Below are 22,902 nucleotides of genomic sequence, written 5' to 3'. Positions count from 1 at the left end.
CTTGCGATAATCTGACAAAATACAATTTAAACAAAGGTTGATCAGTTTTCTATTGACTATACATTGCAATAAAAAAAAGTTCAAGGCTACCTTCATTTTTTTAAATGGCACTTTGTAGTTTTGACTAAACAGTAATAATACTATACCGGCTATAAAGCCCGTATAAAAAAAAAGTTCAACGACTTAGTATACCATGACCTTCGGATGACCTTGAGGTATCATTTTAAAAAATTAAGGTGGCTTTGGCAATAATTAAAAAGAAAATTTTCGAACTTTTTTATTGCAATGTATAGCCAATCGAAAACTCATCCACTTTTGTTTAAAATATTTTTTTGTCAACAGCACTTAATTGAAAAATCGTGAAAAGTGTTATGTGGTACTTCAATTTTGTAACCTTTACGTTAATATTGCAATATTCTATTTTTTTATTTCACTAGTCAACTTTTTGACATTTCAAAATTCAATATTTTAATATTCAGTAATCAAATTTATAATCCTACAAAACGTAGCAATATGATCCATAAATCTAACACAGTGTAATAGATCTCAAGTGAATAATAAAATGTTGAGAAAAGAGGGAGACTTACAGAAAACGTCCACGAGGTTCCGTCCTGCAAAAAGAAAAAATAATAAAATGATAATGGAGGCATTACTAATCTTGCATTCTATAAATTGTACATATTATTAATATCTCACATTATTTATATGCAATATAGATGCATGAAATTCAGAATGTAACAATTATCACGATCCCTGAAAATAATCTCGGGTGTTAGAAACACACGGCTCGTAACCGATGAACATTTAATAGGACGTATACTTTGGTGGCGGTCTGAAAAGTTCTTCGGCTTTATCAGCGTTGATTACGTGTCCTCTTGAATCACGCAATTCTATTTCCACGAGGTGTCCCAAGTATTTTCAGTATCAGATCAGATACTCGTCAGGACGCATTCAAGGAACCCTCTTTTAATCGTTCTCGCCGAGGAAACAGGCGAAACCGTCAACCGAGTGGAAATCCAATAACAGATCCTACGACAGCGATAAATGCCAGCAACGTTTCCACACCGGGGTGACAACGTGCACGAAGAAAACGTCGGAGGAAATCGAGAAAATCCAGAACAAAAAAAACCATACTCAAAGGCCTGTCCAACTTTCCCTTTTACAAAGCAAACCCATTCAACACGCAACAATTCGCTCTACTGTCGCCGGACCATTCAAATTGTCCTTGATGTTGCGTTCCTCCAAATCACTTGCACATTCATTTATTTTTTAAATTCTTGTTCTTCGATTTATATGTGAACCTTTTCACTCTGATAAAAAATCGTTCAACAGCGAAATAAATTATTCGCGATCACCCGACTGCAAAATATAATTTCTTTTATTCTAGCAATGTGAATAATTGAAACAGAAAAAATTTCGTACAAACCTTCTCACAGCATCATAAAAGACATCAAGCAAAGAAATAAATTATATATATATAATGGTGTAACTACGAAATGATATTTCTCTTCAATTCTGTCGACTTAAATCACTTTGAATTTAATTTAAAGTGTTTCGGCAACAAGTCTGACAGGGGGGTTGCAAGTGAATGGGTTGCGCAGGGTGAGAAAAGCCGGCGGATCATTGACAGACACGATTCCAGGGCGACGTTCGAAGGAATTCGGGGTGTAAGTGTGGGTGTATCGCGTCGGTGGCGGTTTTCCCTGTGAAACAACACGCGTAAAATTGGTCGGGCGAGGACGAATCGGTTTGACGTCCGTCGAAACATCCCGAAATTGGCGTGGAGAATTTGCCGCGTCCCCGGTGCCGGGGTTCATTTGCTACGTGAGAGGCGTCGAAGACGAGGAAACGATTTATTATCGACAGGATACCCGTTATTCTCCGTCTGCGGTGGAACCAGGCCGAGAGAGCGTCCGTTATCCGTCGCTCCAATTTTCCTGCCGGTTCCTCCGTGTACGTGTGTACGCCACGGGAATCGATCGAAAAGCAGCAGCGTTTCGATCAGCTCGACGGGAATCGCTTTATCTCTACGCCCCCGTGTTCAGCTTTTCTTTTGAGATGTACCAGAGAGAGAGAGAGAAAAGGAGAGAGAGAGAGAGAGAGTACCAATATTGCCAGGGACCGGTTCAACCGGCCCGATATTGCTCCGCCGGAGAACACTTGTTCGCGATTTCGTTCGAGTGCGGAAGGTCAGGGATTTCAGGGGTCTACCTACTTCCACGACCTCGAAGAATAGAATTTTTCTTTTATACCTCGACGAGCTCGCGACCCCATGTCCTCGATACCGACTCGTCTCCAAATTGCCTCCACTTTTTTGCATTTACTACGAGCACGGATTTCTATTGCACTTCGAACATAAACTGTGTCGTAGTTATTTATCCCCTTGCCGTAACATTTTCTTCACAGTCAGAGTGATTAAAACGTCTTTGTCCCCAAAAATATCGCAGAAGAGGAAAGAAAAATATTTTTAGTATGGCTACACTTATGTTAATGCTTAAATATTGATTTAACATTCAGATTTGTTAGAATTTGTTAAGATCTTCGTCACGAGTCTGACTCGCTAAAATACGGCAAGAGGTTCAGTACATTTTACATAATGTAAAATCTGCAAAATATTAGTCTGCAAAATATTAGGTGTAGTTACTCAATAGTTTTAAACATATAAACAATTGAACTTTCACGCAACCTGCTCACACGGCTAATGGAACTTCGAAAACTTGAAAGTTTAATTATTTATATCTTTAAAACTATTGAGTAACTACATCTAATATTTTGCATACATAATTAGGGATACCATCGTCTCACAAAAAATTATCAAAATCGAAGTCGGACACTTGGGGTCCTTTCCTTGTAAGTTACAATTTTTGCCTAAGGGGCGAACAACCTAATCTAACAAAGAGCCAGCTACCTTCCATCGAGCCTCTGGTAGGGGAAGCAGTCGTATAAATGATCCCACGGCAAAAATACTCGATCAGGAAAAAAGAAGAGAGGCTGCCAAAATAGTCTGATCCGCGGCAGCGTTTCAATTACGGTCGCTCAAAAGCGTTCCCTTTCGACCGTTGAACGCCCTTCGAGCGTTCAGAAATTACTTCATCAGTCGACCGACCGACCGACCGTTCGACCAAACCGCAATACGTTGAACAAACGATCGGGCCCGGCCGTTTTTTCGATTCTTTTCAGGAAACCGCGGTTATATATTCCGAGCGCAGAGGGATATAATTGGCTCCGCGGGCGAAACCCGATCGATCAGCGTAACGCCGAGGTGCTTTAGGGGGTTGCAGGGGTTCCCATAAGGCATTTATGGCACTGTGGACGTATGGTCGGTTCCCGTGTATTCTGAGGAATAGCTTCGAAATCCCCGAAAGGAACTGATGGAACATGAACTTGAAGAACAAGGAGGTAATTCAAAAAGTTCTATGGACCTCAAAAAATATTTTCCGCGACTTAAAAGATCATGGATTTGAAGATTGGAGTCTCCTCTTTACAATGACACCATTAAATTTGATGTACGATATTTTCTCATCACCCCATTGCACTTTAAATGTAAATGGTGCCATAGTTTTACATTTCTCGTACACCCCTATCATAAAAAATCAACTTGAGCTAATCTTTTAGAACCCTTTTGAGAGATAGTCTTTAAGGGATATAGTTTCGCATTGTTCCTCGTTCGTCGCGTGTCCTGGCGCGATCGGAAAGAGGGAAAAGTCTCCGAGAGAAACCGCTCGGGCGATAAGGGGAACGAGGGGGGGGGTGAGAAAGGGGTGGAAAATGGGGGTGGGCACGCGAGAGGACAGAAGCGGAGAAGCTCAAGTATCCTTTGGCGCGCGTTTAACCTCCCCCCCGAAAAGAAATTCATCGCGAATCCACTTTTAGAGAAACGCGAGGCGCGGGAAAGGGGGGCACGGCACAAAAAGCTCGAGTATTGTTTACCCTGGCAGAAGGGGCGGGGGCGGAAGACGAAAGGGAGTCGCAGAGAATTCGACCGCGCGATAAAGGGATGACAAGGAACGAGGCTCGAGTGCCGGAACCCGACTTCTACCCCTTTTTATTCGACGAGCGAAAGGCGTGTAAACGAATGAAAATGAGAGGCCGACTCTGCTCTTCCTTAGTTGAGAACGTTCACTGATTCTTCGGTCGATATTCGAATATTGGGTCGCCACTTTTTTGCGAATTTTTTAACCCCTCGTGGGTGGCAAATGACAGTTGGTGTTCGAAATTAAACCGATGACAGTGGATCACAAAATAAAAATTTTCTACGACTGCAGGAACTTTTTTCTAATGTTTTTGCCCTTTTAAATTACACCTAAATCTTTTTTATGGCAAAGCATTTGGAATCTCGTACAAGATTATTTAGCTATACGTTACTGCTACATTTGAAGGTAAATAAATTGTATCGTGGCGCGGCAAGGGTGAAGAGAAAATATTTTTCGAAATTGGAAAAAATCTGTCTTGATCTCGTGGAGTGCCGCGTTCGCGTGACAGGTATTTCAAATTTCTGCTCGTGAATTGTTGAAGCCTCGTCGACCCGTGTTTTCGCGATCCATAAAATATCGCATCCACGAGTTTTGCCGTCGCTGCAATTCCAAAACGAACGAAAGAGGAGGGCGCACGTATTCGTTTGGAATTCCTCTCGGGTTTCTCCGAGGAGATAGTTCCCGAAAAGAAACTATCGATCGGAGGGACTGGAGACCGCAAACTACGGGCTGGCAAAGTCAGTGTGTCAGCGAGCAGGAATCTCCCGGGAGACGCTACCTGGACTGTCAGCTCTTGTTACGAATTCGCGAGCCACCACCACCGCCGTGAGAAGCTACAGGTACAACACACGTTTTCGCCGATGGAAACCGATACACGGGACTGTCTAACGTGCTGGAAGCCAACAGGCTAAACTGGAAAGCGAACACGGGGGCCGACCATCGAGGTGCTGTCGGTGGTAATCGATCGCAACCTCGAAAGGAGACGTCGCACAGTGGGCCGTTTCTATAAGGTAGGTGGAATCAATTCGAAAATTCTCATGTCACGAAATGGGTTAAAAACATATCGAAATCAAAATTGATGTGAATTCACACCAATTTTTTTAATTCTCTACCCCCTAACCGCGCTCTATTTGTAATTAATAATGTATCATTAGCAGAGCCATGAATTTTGTCCAGCTTTTTGCAATTCTGGATCACGTCGGATTCCTGAAAAAGGGTCTCTAGTTCACGATAAATACCCAATTAAGCTGTTCACCTGCAATCCCTCGCACCAGCGGCTCATTATACTCCTAGGAATTAGCAACCGAACTCCCTTACAGGAGCTCCGTTTGCAATTGAAACACTGCTTATACGGGGTTTCGTTTTGGTTTCTTTTCACAGAGAGAGAGAGAGAGAGAGAGAGAATAATTACTTGCCCAGGTCTCATTCTAATCGAATGGAACAAACGATAGTTACTACTAACGCAATTGCAAATTCCTGTATCAAAACAAAGGCCAGCATCAATTTCGTATCCCCTAGACCCGCCCACGATTAGCACCTCCATTACCAAACCGACCTAAACAGCGATCACGCTATCCGTCCGGGATCTCTCAGCGGAGATCCATAGAAATCCCAGGGCAGGTCTAGGTTAGTTCTGGCGGCTACACGGGGCCACGAGCTTCCCAGCGATCCGAAAATCATCCATCAGGGTCGCCTAGCATCGGCTAGTCGGTAACCAGTTCCCGATAGGCATCGCGGCAGTGCCAGGCACAAAAGGTAACACAGGGGGGTGGTTTCTCGCGGGGGGTGGCACGCGAAGTCAGTCCTCGGCGGCCGTATCCTTAACGAACCGGCGAAAATCGCTCGAAAACTCGACGGTGTTTCCATCGAATCAACAGTTCCGCTGGTTCGCGATCATCTCTCTTGCTCTTGTTCCTTGTCCTCGAGGCAAGTGAGGCGAGTGAGGCAAGCGAGGCGAGAGCCAGGCGAGCAAGACGAGCAACCGGTTCTACAGGGCTGTCCTCCTCTGTCCTGTCGGCTGTGCACGTTCCACAGGGTTGTCCTCTTTCATTCTGCTGGCGGGTTGTGCGCGTCCTATAGGGTTGTCCTCCTCGGTCCCGATAGCGAGTTGTCCTCCTCTGTTCCGTTTGGCGGGTTGTGCGCGTGCCACACCACGCTGGCAGACCCCTGCACGCCCTGCAACCCGCCGCGGTATTGATCCACGAGCCAGCAGCCCCCATCCTACGCAGTCTATCGAGTTCCGCCCCTGCGGGAGTAGGATTGTGGCGATGGTGGAGCGCCGCTGAGCCAGGACGGCGTCGATGTTGGTGATGTCGGTGGTGTTGGCAGAGTTGGCGGCGTGGGTAGTAGTGGTGCGCAGCTGGAGGGACTCAAACCAAGAGGCCAAACTGAACCGTACCGAGCCAACCCCTACCTTGAACCGGGCCGCTTCCCCAGCGATTCGCCTCCGTCCACCTACAGACACACCACCCACGCGGCCAGAGACGCATAAAAACCGTCCTTATTGCTCCATCGACACGGTTGCCTCGCTACTGCCTCGTTCTTGGCTCCCTTGCCTTGCTTGCCTCGCTAGCCACGCATCAGGCTCGCGTGCACCATGTCCCGCTGCGCTGGCTAGCTCCAGAGCACGCGTGAATACATCTCTATGCGCCTTTTTACCTGTGTCCAGCGAGACCACTATCGCCAGGTCCTCGTTATGTCCCTCTCCACCCCTGCTGCTCACTGGACACCCTCCACAGCTCCTGGCTGTCTACATTACCAGCCGTTTGTACTCCGACTCGGCAATACGACCCGGCGATTCGTCGCGGGTCGCTATACCGGTCGATACCCGCGCGCTTACCCGTTCAACTGGGGGTTCTCTTGGATGCTTACGGCCTCGATTCAATTGGCGATTCCGGGGACTGCGATACACCCGAGTCTCGCTGCGTGATCTGCCGCGAGCATTGCCCCGATGGTTATTGTTATGGTTTTTTGGAAGAGCGGTGGAAGGAACGAGGGGGTTTTCGGTGTACTTTGGTACGAGGGGTTCGGGATTTATGGCGGACGTATCGGGGAGTCTTAGGGTTGCGGCATGGAGAATTTGCTGGGGGTCAGTAGAATGCGGATGTTTAGGCGAAATAAGAATTGTTTGCATTAATCACGAGGAAAATTGGAGTTCGTAATTACTAGACTTCGGATCTTTATGCAATATAAAAATTGCCTGCATCGATTGCAAGAAAGGGAAATCAGATTAGATGTTATTTCTTCCCTTAATGATGTTAACAGAGGAGGAATCATACATTGACATCGTCAATTTCTAAAATTTTCCAACAATTTTGAATTTCATCTATTCAATTTTTCTATAAACGCATAAAGATCCGCAGTCGAGTAATTTTACTAATTACAAAGAAACTTAAGCGAACATTGATTCTCTCTGTAACTAGTGAATTTCCTTTTTAACGCAACGTAGCATATTTCTAATGGATAAATAGCTCGAAACACGAATGACCCACAACAGTAAATTTCAGGAACGATCTATCTGGTTTCTAATTGCGGCGGAGCACGTTATTATTAAAACAGAAGCGGGGCAACATTTCAGCAATATTTCAGGTGATAAAATTACACGAAACTGGCGGTATACTAATGAAAGAGCTACCGGTTCGTGTGCACCGCGATAACTCCGCTATTCGATGTAAATCTAGCATGAACAAGCTTGTAACGGATGCAACCCTGTGGACGACAATATCCCTGGAACAAAGCATATTCCGTTGCGATAGAGTAACAAAGTTACCGCCGCTCTGTCTCTCTCTCTCTCTCTTGGCGTTTACATCGAGCTCGAAGGGTGCACTAAACAAACCGCCAAGCGAAACAAGAATTCCTAGTATTGACGAACCCAGAGTTGCATTACAATCCGTTCTCGAGATAGGGGTAGTTTCATCCCTTGCACGGAACACGGAAAGTCGATTATAAAATCTCTTTGTGAGCGGCATCATTCTTAATCACGTCAGATTAATTATTTCTTGCGCCTGAAAAAACGGTTCAGAGGAATATTTAATCGCTTTTTCGAGGAGAACAGGATCGCTTTGAGCGCGTCCATTATTTTTTTACTCATTCACGAGTATTACCCTGCAGCAGAAAGAATATTGTTAATAAAAGGTATATTTCGTTTGGTTTTACCGAAAATATGTTATTTCACTCTTTTTCGAATTTATCTACATCATACGTCACATATCTTTTTAAGTGAAAGAACACATGCATCAAAGCTGCTAAAAGTGACCCAGTTAAAATTGTAAAGCGAACAATTTGTAACACAAGATGCCTGGAGGACTGTTCAAAACTGTATTTACCACTTCACGTTCATAATTAACGTCCCAAAAACATTCCACAATTGTTTAAATAACACGCACGCCAGCGACAAGCATGTTTAACAATAACCAAAGCACAAACGCGCAGTCCTTCAAACGAAATTACATTCAATTACCAACTCGTTCATAGCATCATTTTAATCAAAGTGCCGGCTCAAAGTGCCCCGCTCTAAAATTAATTAATCCCGCAGCAGTTGGAGGGCGGAAAAATATTAAAACCCAATAAAACCCTATCGCACAGAATCCTGATTACCAAAATCCCCAGTCAAAGTATTGGCAGCACGACAAAAAAAAAGCTGTCTGCCACAAAGCCGGCGATTCTCAAAAATTCACTTTCATCCGCGAGACCCGATAAAGCGATCTTCAAATGGAACAAACGATACAATGTATAAGCGCCTTATCTATGGTCGAAAAATTTCACGCAGAACATTGACAAAACATTTTTACAGCTGTAAATACTCGCAATGATATTCTGACACTCTTGAAATGACGATATTAGACCGGACGATTTGGATTTTTTAAGAACAATTTTACTAAAAAATTTCAAATTTTAAGATTTACAAGGTATATTTCTTAAATCTTCAATATTCGCACACATGAGAACTCGCGAAGAAGAACTTTTAGTATTTTCTCTGCAGCTCTGACCAGTTGCAATTTCTCCAAAATTTTTTCCCTGTATCGAATTAATTGTTCTAAATTTTAGGAAAGTCTTTTTAGTAGTGCTAAAAATTTCTAGCTCCCAACCGGGTACCCGGTAGCAAGTGGAAGGGTGAACCCGAGGAAGAGGGGGATGAAAAATCGGAGTTCGAGACGTTGTAGGAGAGAAATTAATGTCCGCTCGGACGCGTCTCGGACACGGCACAGGTGACCAGAAAATCGCAGCCACGTGATTACGACTGTAGCTTCTTTTCATCGGGCCGGCTGATCCGCGTTTGGTATTAGCCGTAAGCCGCTTTGCGTGGGCGTTTGACAAAGACGAGCGTCGAGGGGCGGGCGACGTAAAGGGGGGAACGGGCGGAGAGCGAGGGTAACGCGGAAGCGAAAAAAGGGAGCACGACGAATGGAACAAGGGTGGAGGGCTGCTGAAACGACCTGTAGTAGGGTGAATGGGGATCGCACGGTCCTGGGATACCTGTGGCTCCACACGACCATCGCCGCGATGCTTTTTTCTCTCCACCCCTTTTGTCCACCGCACCCTCTCCTCTCTCTCTCTCTCTCTCTCTCTTCACTTTTTTCATCCCTTTCTATTTCTACCCCTTTTCCGCCAGCGAATTTCCACCCCCGCACCACTCCCGGTATCACGGAACCGTCGCCGCCAGTCGACGCGAGCATTATCGCAAATATCGACCACAGATTCGGCTACTGATAACGAGTTTTCGTCCGCATGAAACCCCAGGCCGATCGAGAGCACCGTGCTCGCTACACGATTTTTCACGGTTTCCTCGACACAAGCTTTGTCCCGTGCCCGCGATACTAAACCCGCGCGTCTGGCCGTAATGGTGATTACCAGACGCACGCCGGACCCTCAATGGCTGAACTCGGTCGAATGAAATTCTACTGCACGGCGAACACGCCCAGCGCTCGTCCCACAAATCACTCGTTTCCTCGGACCAGCCTAATTAACGCGCCACTCATTTTTCCGTTTGACCCGCGGCGATTGAACGCGAGTCCCTCCATTGAAAATCATTCTCCATGCGCGACTCGCTTCCGCGAAAATCGAGCTCGGTTTCTTAGAAAGATTTCGGTCCTCGGAAAGCTCTGCAGATTTTTAGTACCGAATGAAAAATTTTAATTTCTGATACCGGAGAGGAATCCATAAACTTGATCAAGACTGAATGTGCTAAGCAGCAACTGGCAGGATTAATTTAGCAAATGACGCGCAGTGAGCATTTTGGAAAAATTGTATTTGGTCAGAATCGTGAATAATATAGTAGAAATTGCTTTTCACGAGTTTTTTATTTTGTGGGGAATATTTAATGTGGAAGAGGAACTATTATAGCGAAGCGTTTAGTCGAATCGAATTTTCGATGATACGGATGACCCTCGGTTAACACAGCAGTTAGGTATCGAAGTCTCTAGGGTGGAACTTCCTAACATCGTGAACCACTTATGTCTGAGCGACTGGGTACAAGTTGACAGCGCTTCAACACATGCTTTCAGATCCAAGTTGATATGTTTCGTGGATAATGTTACCTGCACCCATCAAGTGAATGGATCCGTGGCTGCGACCCGACCGTAAAGCAAACCGACATAGGTTATAATTATCAAACGAATTTACTCTGTCACCTCTTTCACAACCATCCACCAGAATTTCTGCTTTAAAGCGATTTCAACCCCTTGCGCGTTTCTTGAGAAAATTAGCTGTTATTAAATAGGAGAAAGATACAATAATGTATTATGCGATGTTTTTTGTTGTCCAAATTTACTCTGAAGGGGTGAAATCAACCCTTGACAGTGCGGCTAGTTATCGATTTTTTTTCTAATTACATAAACAATTAATAACTGTTTTACCAGACAATATCCTCCATTAACCCTTCACTGCATGATTTTTTCAATTGGGACGAAAACATTGAAAGAAGGTCAGTTTTTGTGTTTTATTTAATGGAAAAATATTTTAAAAAATTAAAACAACATTTTATCAAATGAGACAAAATCTGTAGAATAGTAAGAGACACATTCTTAGTATATACCAGATTTGTTAACTGTATCAGATATGATACACTATGCAGCGAATGGTTAAAAAGAACGTTTTCCTATCCCTAGTTTGCGAGTTATTTTCGAGGGTCGATTCCACCCCTATAAAATGAATTTTAACAGGAAAGAAAATAGCATAACACCTCCATAAACACTGCATATCCTCAATATTCCATAAGTTTTAAATTTCCAGGTTTGAGAATTTGAAAGGGGTGGTTTTTACATTTTCTCTATCGAATATAAAAAGGTATAAAGCTAACCTGGAACACCGAGCAAGTATACTAAAAAAACATGCAATATTTTCCAGTGTGTTATTAAAGTGCCCACGAGGTAAATAATGTAGAGGGTGTAGCGTGGCGGAAGGGTTGTTTTTCGAGGAGAATACCGGCTCGATCGAGCTCTTCTCTCATCCGGAAGTTAACAAGTACCGGGCAAGATAGCTCGAAGCTCGAAAACGCCAATAAAAGTCACCCCCAACCCTTCCGGACGGGGTTTTGCGTTCTCGCGTGACCCACGGAATTCAGGTACTCATTTAAGTTTCGTTTACGTTACGTGCGGGATGCAGGTTGCACCCTCTCGTTTTCCCTGCACTTGTGCATCATGGACGCACGCGAGCCAAGATGAGCGCCGACCTTCCAGCTCGATAAATTAGTTGGCTGGATACTACCGGTCATCACGGCAGGTGCTTTTACCTAGAAGGTTTGCTCTCTGCATTGGGCTCGGTCGGTTGATTGCTGCATCTGGGCTCGACCTGCGAAATCCAGCCAGGTAGAAACATATTTTTCACCTCTACGCCCTAGTTGCTCAGAGTTCGACTATGCACATTTATAGGTTTCCGACAATTCAGCGGACCTGTATCAAAATTATATTCAACCCTTCACCGACATACCCACTTCTTCATTATGGTCCTTCGAATTTTTATTTGTATTGCTAACAAATTAATCTATTAGGTCGTTGTAGCATTAAACAACCGCAATTGTTTCTTATTGATCAAAGAATCACACTTTCCTTGATTGTATTATGGTAGACATTGAATGATTGTCATCTCTACTTTGTAGTTCTTTTTACTATCAACAAATAGTGCATTGTTAATTGCAAATGACTGGACCCACATCAATAGTTCATTCTTACTTTAATCATTTTAATAAGCTGAGAAAAATTCATAGATTTTAGCACTCTTAAATCATTGTAAACTTTTTACTGTTTTAAATTGCACCCACTCATTCATTGAATATGTTATTTTTCCACACATACAAAAATTGATGTTGATATCAAATTTATTTGAAAGGAAATGTATATGTGTAAATTAAAATTGAAGATAGGATCGTGAGCTTCGTACCTCAAATTGACCTACGATGAACCCGTCAACTGTAATAGTATTTCTTGATCAAAACGCATTGCAACATTTGCGTTCTAAAATCGGACATTTCATATGCAACAACCTAATAAATTAGTAATTTCATAGTAAATTAGAGACTGCAATAAGTAAACTGCGGATTTTATGCATTTATAACAAGAACTGGTGCATAGAATTGAAAGCAGTGGACAAATTTAAAAAATTTAAAAACATCATCGTATTAGTTTCAGCTTAATAAAATAATTAAAACAAGAAAGATATTATTATTTAGCTTCCGTGTCTTGGAATCGACACGAAAATTTTTTATTTTGCATAAAGATCCGCAGTCTAGTAATAAGTAACTCGGAATTTAACTACACATTAAATCTCTAATTATATATGTTAGCGTAAACATTTTCTCCTAAAAATATCATTTTCATAAGGCAAGCACTTCCCTAAAAGCGTAATTTTCTTTAAGTTTAGTAGATGTTCCTCGAATTCTTTCAGTCAGTGATCACGGGCGTTCCACCGTCATTTAGCTGATTAATTATGTATTCGCGGACTAAGGAGGTTATGAAGCGAGAAGCTGGCGGGTTCATTTTCAATTAAGAAGGATTCACCGAGGATTTTAATATCATTTTAATACTGTAGCAGCGGCGATCGTTCGGTCCTCATAATTTTCCCCAGGGTCGCCCCGGGAACGAGGCAGATGCATTCGTCCGAGAATTTATACAGTCCCCCGGAATTTTACGAGGGTTTCTTCCTCCAATTTTCAGCCAACGAACGAGCACAGACCTCTGTCGAGTTTATCGGTGTTTATTAAAAAAAAAAAAACATCGCTCCGTAAAGTTCACCGTTTCGGCTTCGCTGAGAGAATCGACGATCAATCGCGCAGCCTTTAAAGTTTACGTTACGATCCTTGTTTCTCTGCGGTCGCTTTACATTTTCCTTTGGCCGCCTGCGATACCGAATCGCGGGGAATAGTAATATCGTCCATCCAATATACTTCGACATCTCTTAAATAAATCCTTTGACTCCATTCAGATCTCTCTCTCTCCGCGCCTCTTGGTTCGCGTTCTCGCTCCGCTCTTTTTACTATCGCGTTCTTGCGCTTCACTTTAAACCGCCTTATTTACAAAACACACAAACTTACGAGATTACATTGCCAGCCCGCAGAGAACTCGCGTATGAAACTAACGAGTTCAGTCGGGACGCGCTCTCTCCGAAAGAGAAACACCGAGCGACCGAGAAAATGTCGCTTGAATAAATAGGGGTGGGTTTTGAGCAGCTCCTCGGACGAATGAAAGAAAATTCTTCAGCGTACAATTAAGACGAATTGTGATCAGTGCACTCATTGCGGTTATGCAATTTTTTAATACAAGGAGACTACAGAGACTGTGAAGATTTTCAAATATAAGAAAACCGCAAAAACTGAAGATTTAAAAAATTTAAGTATGCTGGGTCCACAATAACTCCAATAAATACGAGATTGTACAATTTAAGCGTGTTGGGTTCACAGAACATTCTTAGAACCTCCAATGACAGGACTAAACCCTCATAAGGGGTAGTTCAGTGGTGCAAGGGGATGAAAAGCGTGTCAGGGGTGAAATAGGGGATGCAGGACTGTGCGAATGCCAAATGCAACGAACACTATGATTCATTCCTGCCTCCACGGCTCCAATTTCTGGATCGCATAGTAGCCGAGTCACTTTACCGAGGTTTTAGCACGCGGAATAAAGAAAAGAAGTGGAGAAGTCGCGCGAACGTGGAAAATTGAGCCTGCAGCAACGACAGGCAGTAAAACAACAGGATATCGTTCGGAGCGGAATCGTGATAGAGCTGTAAAAAAGCGAAACAGCCGCCTGGATCGAGTTTATTGGACCCGGTCACACGTCAGACCATCCCCGGACCTAATCGTGGGAAAAGGTCGATTTTAAGCTCGGTGGGCGCGCGATTGTTCACAATAAAGGTCCATACACAGTGTACAGATTTAATTAACTCTTGTGTAGCCTACCTGGCACCTATTTACTGCATTTCTTTTAATAATTTGTTAATGTTCGTAATATTCGTGTACACCTTTTAAAAACTAATAACCTTTTTATAATTGTACCAAACGGCCCGATTTTTTATAATCAATTAGAAGCATCGGGTTACGAAATGATATGCGAAAAAGATCTTCAAAAAATTACAATTTACAAGGTTACATACAAAAATAAAAAAGGCATTTTTGGAAACTTTTTGATTCGGGTCCTTAATGAAAATTTAAAATATATGTTTTGTAGATTTATGTTAGTTATACACATGCTGAAAATTTCATCGTTTCAAAAAGAAAAGATGTTTAAAAGAGATGTTTTAAAAAGGTTTTACAAAATCCCTTTTTTATTTTCGCATGTAACCTTGTAAATTATAATTTTTGGGAAATCTTTCTTGCATATCATGTCGTAAACCAATGTTTCTAATTGATTATAAAAAATCAGGTCGTTTGGTACAATTATAAAAAAGTTATTAGTTTTCAAAAAGCGTACGAATACTTTGTACACCCACAGTATTCATTGATAGTCTCAAAGTGAGGATTTGTGGCAATATGTTGAACACAAAAGGTTTTAAATAATCCTTACATTTTCTCGTTACAATTTCAAAATATTTCTTTTCGAAATTTAACCCCGGTTTTAGAAAATAAAATTGGTCTGAAGCACGGTTGATCGCTACGTCTTCCTCCTATCCAGTTTCCCGTGAAACTTGCAACGTTCTAACGAGTTCCTGCCGATATAGTTGGCCCAAGTACTTACAATTAGTAGACATAGTTGCAGCGCCGGCCCATTACCCGAAACGCGCGCATACAGCGAGCCCCTAATGAAATTAAATGTAATTGGATCAGCTGCAGCCTAATTCCGATACGCTGCGAGTCAACGTATTAATTATAACTTTCCAACTAATAATTCGATATTAATTCATCGAAGGTCCCGCCGTCCTTTGTTCGAGTTCTATTCCGCGGACACGGTAACCCAGTTTCGTCGATCTTCTTTTAGAAGACTTCTAATTGAGTTCTCGTTTCGAGCGAGCGGGTACGTTCGCTACACACACGCGTCTATAGTTGCTCAACTTATTCAACAAAAAATGCGACACACTGTGTAAACCTCCGCTATCGAAATCGATTCTTTTTTTAATTTGAAACTACGATGCAGGATGATCTAGCTGTCTAAAGAGAACATGTTAAACATTTCAAAACTGTTTCACGATCGAAGTGTCGTCAAAAGGAACACTAGGAATATATGATCGAGGAAATCGCGTGATCAGCGAGAGACATGCGATCATGCTCGTTGACGACCCCCAACGTCGATGATCCTTGGTAAGAGAGGCAGATGGGGTGGGACAAACAAGTAAATCACGGATAATTGATAAGGTTTTCATACGGAGTCCATGGAATAATCGAGCAGGCCGAGAAAGAGTAAAGTAATCACGAACACGCGTTGCTTTCCATTCATGCGGCTCCGTTCGGGCGATCATAAATTCTCCGTCAGCGCTCTCGGTCCGCGGATCATGTCTTGTTCGTCTGATGGTATATTAAGCCTGGATCGAACTTGCTCATAGAACAAGCCCGTGTTTCCTATAAAGAATGCAACGGCGGCATCGTTAAAACTTCATACGGGCGCAGGAAAGAAATAACGAACGCGTCTCGTGACGAAACTTTTCGTCTCGGTCCGAGATTCTATCAATAATGCAGACCCAGTACAAGTCCTCATTTCCGTCGTGACCAGAACATTGGTAAGAAATGCTTCAACCGCGGGTACCTTGCGACTTTTAACCATTTTCTGAAAATACTTCTGGAAATTGCTGAAACAATCAAGTACATAATCCAATTTGTATCCATAATCTATAATGCAACTTCTACATGTTTGCGAATGCTCACATATCGTTCACTGATATCAATTTGAAACTAATAAAATCAATATTTATCATATTTTTACGAGACCGAAAAATCCAGATAATCGCTAGGGATGTGATCAAGTACAGTTACTCGAATTATTATTGGGACGCTCTAAAAAAGACGATAACTTTTTTAATATTGTACTATATGACGAACTTTTTTGGGAAGCTAGAGCAATTAGTTTACTACAAGATGTGAAGGATTTTTTTAAAAAAGTAGCAATTTTAATTTTAGAAGAGAGTTGAAAATTATTTAAAATCACAATATTTAGAACGCAAAGAAGACCCGTTATTATTTTGAAGTGAAAATTCAATGAAGTACCCCATTTTATCAAAAATTGCACGTGATTATCTTTGTATAATGGCCGCTTCTGTATCTTCGGAAAGAGTATTTTCAAAAGCAAGAAATATCATGGATAAAAAAAGAAATAGGATAAATCCAAGTGTATTGTAAATGAAATATTATTCTTAAATAGTTACGAATTTAATCAAGAAAGTGCTTAAAATCTACTATGCAGTTCTGATTTCCAAGATTCGAGTACTACTTGTGAAAGATTCGATTCCTTTCAACATCGAAGTACTTGTAAGTATCTTTTCGAAACTTGTAAGCACTCATTCCGTGGTTCGATATCAGTTTGTATAAAATAAGTGCTTTTCAAATATAATCATTGAAGCATTATATTGCTTTTAAGTAGTAATCGAAACCCATGAAATGAAACTTGGTTATTGAAATTGACTCGGATTCGTGAATACATATTGAACTTGATCCCATCCCTAATAATTAGACTGCGGATCTTTATGCAAAATAAAATTGCAAGCTATATAGGAGCTAAGTAAAGATTTATTTTCCTCATCAATAAATTTTATATGTTAAAAATAGTATATCGGCAATGTTAAACTCTTTTTCCTGTTTTGAATTACACCCACTCACTTTTGTTATAAATGCATAACATCCGCAGTCTACTAATAATCTTTAAAGATCGTGTCAGCTTGACTTTAATTCCCGAAGAAGGTAAGTACCGCGTGATGCAGGGGCGGCGCGCGTGCCCCGGTGTTCGGGGTTCCTTTTCAATAAGCACGATCATTAAGAGGTTAATCCCTTCGTCGCCCTTATCATCCTAATTGCCAGCGCCTTGTCGTCACGCTTCATGATTTAGACACAGAACGCCATTGTCCTCCCCCGTGTATGACGTAATCGTTATCTTTTAAGAACGAAAGGGTTCAGGGTCGTGATTATGCCTGGCGGGGCGACGCTGATAGATCGTGTGTCCCAGGGGTGTAAAACACTCTCCCTCGAGAGGGGCGCGAGTGGCTTCAACGGGTGAACAAGCATGATGCTGGGATCGGGCCTAAAGCGACTATCTAGATCCGCCATCCCTTTAATTACACGATCCGCAGAAAAATCCGCAGTCGTTGTTACCGTGTACACGATATAACAAATGAAATCGCGGCTGATTTTCCGATGGAAAAATCTCATGAGATTTAAAAATTCAAAAATCACCGTTCGCCAGATCGATCTCTGCTAATTACCGAGGCTCCGACCAAACAGGATGAACGACCGCGGTATTTACAAATAAATTCGTAATTCGATGAATATCCCTATGATTGTATTCCGCGTTTAATTTACGGCCGACCCGATGGGAAAATATCGGGGAGAGGCGAGAGATATATTCTAGCGGGGAGATAGCCCGGATCCCCGGCTCGAACCACTGCCAATAACTCCGGACAGTTTTCGTCTACGATATTATTTCACTGTATTTACGTCATCCAATTTCCCCCTGGTTCTAAACCCTGTTATACCGCTGACGATATAATGCCGGATTAATATACAAATTGCGGAGGAGGCAGGAATGCTGCTGTCACTGACAGAGGTGAGGGCGGAGGCCGCTATGGGAGGGAGAGGAGGATGCAATTGAGAAAATTGCTGGGATATCGGTTTCACCCTCGTATCACTCGGGGATGCTGGATGCGAAATGCAGGGTAACTGAGGAATCTTCCGGTCTAACGCCGGCTGACGCAGCTGCTTGCCTCCGAAATACGATAATGCCTCGTTTAATGTAAAAACTGCAGGACCAGGATGTCTTTAGGAGAGTCCAGATATCGTTGGTTCGGATAATAAAAGCTCTACCGAATCGTGAATTAAACGAAGAATTAAGCACCGAATTGCGTCATGTTTGGACTCATTTTAATAGGGAAAATATCACTAGTATGTTGGTAAATGTTTCAGATACAAAAATCAGTAAAAATAGAAAAGGTTTGTCATTGGTATTCTGCATCCTTCTGAAAGCGTTTCTTCTCGACACGCTATCGAACGGTGCAATATGCGTTAAAATCGATTTAAAGGCACATTTGATACTCCCATCCTATCATACCTTTTCCCGCGGATCTGTCGGCTGGGAAATTCTACGTCGAAACCGTCATACCTTGCGAGTAAACGATTTTCGCTATAATTTTCGGGCAGACGATATTACAGCTGACGCGAGCAAAATATGGTCTTCAATTTCAAAGGGTGGGTTTCTGATCTATTGGCATCCACGTCCTGATTATATAATAGAGAAAGTTGTTTCTTGCTTGAATAATTTTAATAGCTTGAAAATAGTGAAATGAATATTAATGAATAAGTGGATTACAGTATCGATTTTCCGATCAGCAGGTATCGTATGCTAAAGGGTGCCAGCTACTTCAAGCCACTGTACCGATTCCCCTCGAAACTACCCTCCGGTTCACTATCAGCGTTATTCCATCGGAAAAGTTCCGCAATTCGCGGAATTTATCGTTGTCCCAGCCATTCGCAGCTGACTTTCAAATTTACTAGTGTAATCGGCCACTGTAAATGGTCCCCCAAGGTGTTTCGTCTCAATTTCATTTGAATATCGATCTTCCTCGACGAAGATATCTAGGGTAACATATAATACGCGTTGCAATTCAAGCTCCGAATCTACCTCGTTTTATCCCCCCCGTCCATTAACAAAATTAGTAGAGCATGTATCAGTTCCGCCCGAACAAAGATCCATCAAATCAGCTATTCAACCCTCCACGATACCTGCACGAGTGTTCGAATAAAAATTTGTATATGTAATGTATATGTGACTTAAGTTGTCATTGTTTGAGCAACAATATTTTCTAGAATACTTCCCAGAATTCGGATGTCCAAAAACGTTTTCTACGTTTGGGAAAAAAAGATCTACCCCGAACGGTGGGAGAAGAAATTGAAAATGATTCTGCGCAGTATAACAATTCTCTGACAACAGTCCGAGTCTGAGTTTGTTTCCGGTGTGAACGACGTCGGAAGATCGGCTCGAGCGAGTTCGAAGCGAGTCGGAAGCGTCGGAGAGCCCTGGCCCAATTCCGGGCGAACAATTTGACAGCGTAATTAACTGGTCCTCGAAATATCCTGCTTGCGAATCAGTATGATGCTCGCGAAACAACGGGAATCACGGGCCGATGCGTTTGTGATTTACAAGCGAGTTAAACGGCCGATTAACGGCCGCGCGAACCGACCGCGTAGGATGATGCGTTAACAACGATGCGAAAGCGATTGGAAACGAAATTCGCAGTAGCCGGCTCCGGATTCGAACGAGCGGAATCGAAATCACGAGTCAATAAAACACCGGCGAGGATCCCCTTGGTCAAGAGCATCGAATTCATCGGCTAGGCTGCTAAAGGGAGGGTTCTCTCCTAGTGTCGGTTATTTCCGTGGGCTCCGTATCAAGGGGTTGCATGCCGACGCTCGAATCAACCGAATTTCCACTGGACGAGGCTTAAGAAACAAAGGAACTTTCAATTAATCCTATACAATGTCATTGGCGGTCGATTAACGCTAATTACTTCTCGCCCGTTTCGCCGACAGTGCGCCACCTGCAACTCCATACCGCTAATCGTGATTAGAGTCGACCCGAGGAAACGTAAACTTGGACCTACAATAGCCGCTACTAACTAGGACGATTGTATATGAAACTGAAATTTTTGGAGCTCTAGGTTATGTGATTATGTCCGATGCAATAGGAAAAATATGTAGTTGTACGGAGAAATAATGACCGATTACCTTAAAATCAGGAAAAATATTCTTGTCAGGTATGATCGGGCTCATGCTAATCGAGTGTCCCGCCCCTAAACGCCGTAAAACCCGTACAATGGGTTCGCCATCCTCTAAGATCGTCGAGCCACGTCTCAGCGGTCCGTGGAGCCCTCCGACCATGAAAATTCCTTTCCCCGTCGCTAAAGATCAATCCGTAGGTCGGCATTACGAAGAGACTCGACGCGGAAAGCCGCGTTCCAGTGGAATTATCGTCGGTCGAATCGCTAATTGGATAGCCAGGAATGGCTGGAGAGGACTCTCGATTTGCGGGCTTACTTTCGGGAGGGTCGTTCAACGAGAACGCAGCCTCCAACCCGGGGTAGGATATGCGGAAGAGGAATGGTGCCGAAGGACAGTCGGTGGAACACGATCAAGGCCTCCCAAAACCCAATCCCCATTGACGGGAAAATATTTTCCCAGGCCCGGTCGGTAAACACGTCGACGCTCTCGTGTCAACGAAGATTGGCCCCGGCTAACTTTCGTAGGAACGGCGGAGTCCAAAGTGAATCAATGGTGGTTGATTGGCCACGTCGTCGACGTGCCACGAGTCCCGGGCCTCGGCCAATTACACGGCCCGTCCTATAACTACAGGCCACAATGACACCCCGTGATTTCGCGAACCCCTAACTCGACAGGGTATCTGCAACCTTCACTTTTCCACTCGTCGGCTCGCCGCGCTGGACCTTCGGATCCGCGATCCTGATCGCCCAATCACGACCAAAGTAATCTCCCTGTGTTTGACCAGCAAACTGCTCTTTCACCACATTTATTCACTTTCTTTTTGTGACGGAGAAAATGTTCAAGATCTTCTTTCTCGGTAATCAAATACATATTATTAGTATACTTCCATTCTACCTAAAAGCTTGTTAACAAATTAACCAGTTCCTTAAACCCTCTAAAATACACGAGTGCTCGAATAAAAAGTTTATATAAATGTTAAAGTTTGAAAGCTGATTAATATAATTTCCTAGGACGTGATTGCCAGCATAATTTATTTCCAGCACAGCGACTCGTCTAAATCCAGTGCACAATTAGGAAACTTGTGATCTGTATAAGAATATAAACCCGGGATCCAGAAACGAAATAAATTAGGAGTCACGGATAACTCCAGGTGGAGATCAATATTCAATTGCGGACTTAAGGAAGAAGAAGCGCCACTTCGCATTACCAGTGCCATTTATAGCGCCCCATCGAGACGCGAATGCAATATGCATCGACGCCGAGTTTGCACTTGTGGGATCTGTCTCCCTTATGACAACAATGGCTCTCCCACCGAAGAATTCGATCCGTATCTTTCATCTAATTAAAGTTCGTTGCTATCAATGAATTTGTCAGGATTCCAGCTCGATCTTGGACTCTGCCTCGTAGGGATTCATAATTTGCTCGCGTCAGATCCCCTGACGTTTCTAAATACTCCGAGAGAGAATCTTTCGTTTCTTGTAATAAAATGGCGGATTATTTCAAGGGAGAGAGAGAGATAGACGGTGTGCTCCTGTAATTCCATAATCCGTTTTAGAAACAACAATGGCGACACGGAGTTCCAGATTCCAGTACGTTCGTCACTCTCGGGGAAACTAATTTTACATACTCCGTTACCATTGTGCTTGCACACGTACGCTTGTATATGTGCATACAGAGTGCACGGTTCCGGTGAAACTCTACCTTAACGCTCATCATCATGCGCCGCGAGGTAATAGATAGTCGCTCGTTTTGCGGTAACCCGTTAAAGTCCGCACGATAATCAAATCACTGGCCGCTGCTTTGTTTTGCATCGAATAAAATAGAAGCAACACGGTCCCGCGTCGCTGTTTAGACGAGAGAGACGCACAACAAACCGTCGGAATTGAAAACGCTGCCATTAACGGGTTGGATTCATTTTGGTCCGGCAGATTAAATCACAATCACTTCTTCACCATACGGTACGTTCGACAGCATAATTTATATTACACAAATTTTGAGAGAGAATTTAATAAAATTTCATTTAAAAAACTGTGTACGTCTTCCACGACCTACTGCGGAGAAATCCGAGTCTAATCACACCACTTTGGGGAACCAGAAAGAATGAACCTCCCGGATAAACGAAGAGCATTTGTTGCACCCTTTCCGCGAACATAATCTCGTTTGACGAGGAGCAAAGCACCGGGAAGTCTGCCATTCGTCATTCGAACATGCTCTTTTGGAATTGGGGAGGAGTTGCACAAATTTTGAGAGAGAATTTAATAAAATTTCATTTAAAAAACTGTGTACGTCTTCCACGACCTACAGCGGAGAAATCCAAGTCTAATTACACCACTTTGGAGAACCAGAAAGAATGAACCTCCCGGATAAACGAAGAGCATTTGTTGCGCCCTTTCCGCGAGCATGATCTCGTTTGACGAGGAGCAAAGCACCGGGAAGTCTGCCATTCGTCATTCGAACATGCTCTTTTGGAATTGGGGAGGAGTTGCACAAATTTTGAGAGAGAATTTAATCAAATTTCATTTAAAAAACTGTGCACGTCTTCCACGATCTACAGCGGAGAAATCCGAGTCTAATCACACCACTTCGGAG

At 43.0% G+C, this 22,902-nt stretch overlaps 1 protein-coding gene across 2 annotated transcripts in view; it reads right to left on the bottom strand.

Moving 5' to 3' along the window:
* Window positions 1-582: 582 nt before the first annotated feature.
* Gata (glutamyl-tRNA(Gln) amidotransferase subunit A, mitochondrial) overlaps window positions 583-22,902 on the bottom strand; it is a 38,114-nt gene continuing 15,794 nt past the window's right edge. For both annotated transcript variants that reach the window (XM_076437226.1, XM_076437225.1), the window contains one exon: window positions 583-611. The gene's annotated coding sequence lies outside the window, so the exon portion shown is untranslated. The remainder of the gene's footprint in view (window positions 612-22,902) is intronic.

Source organism: Lasioglossum baleicum, chromosome 13 (assembly GCF_051020765.1).
Source record: "Lasioglossum baleicum chromosome 13, iyLasBale1, whole genome shotgun sequence".
Lineage (NCBI taxonomy): Eukaryota > Metazoa > Arthropoda > Insecta > Hymenoptera > Halictidae > Lasioglossum > Lasioglossum baleicum.
Note: the sequence above shows the minus strand (reverse complement) of the source record. Positions and strands in the feature narration are given on the sequence as shown.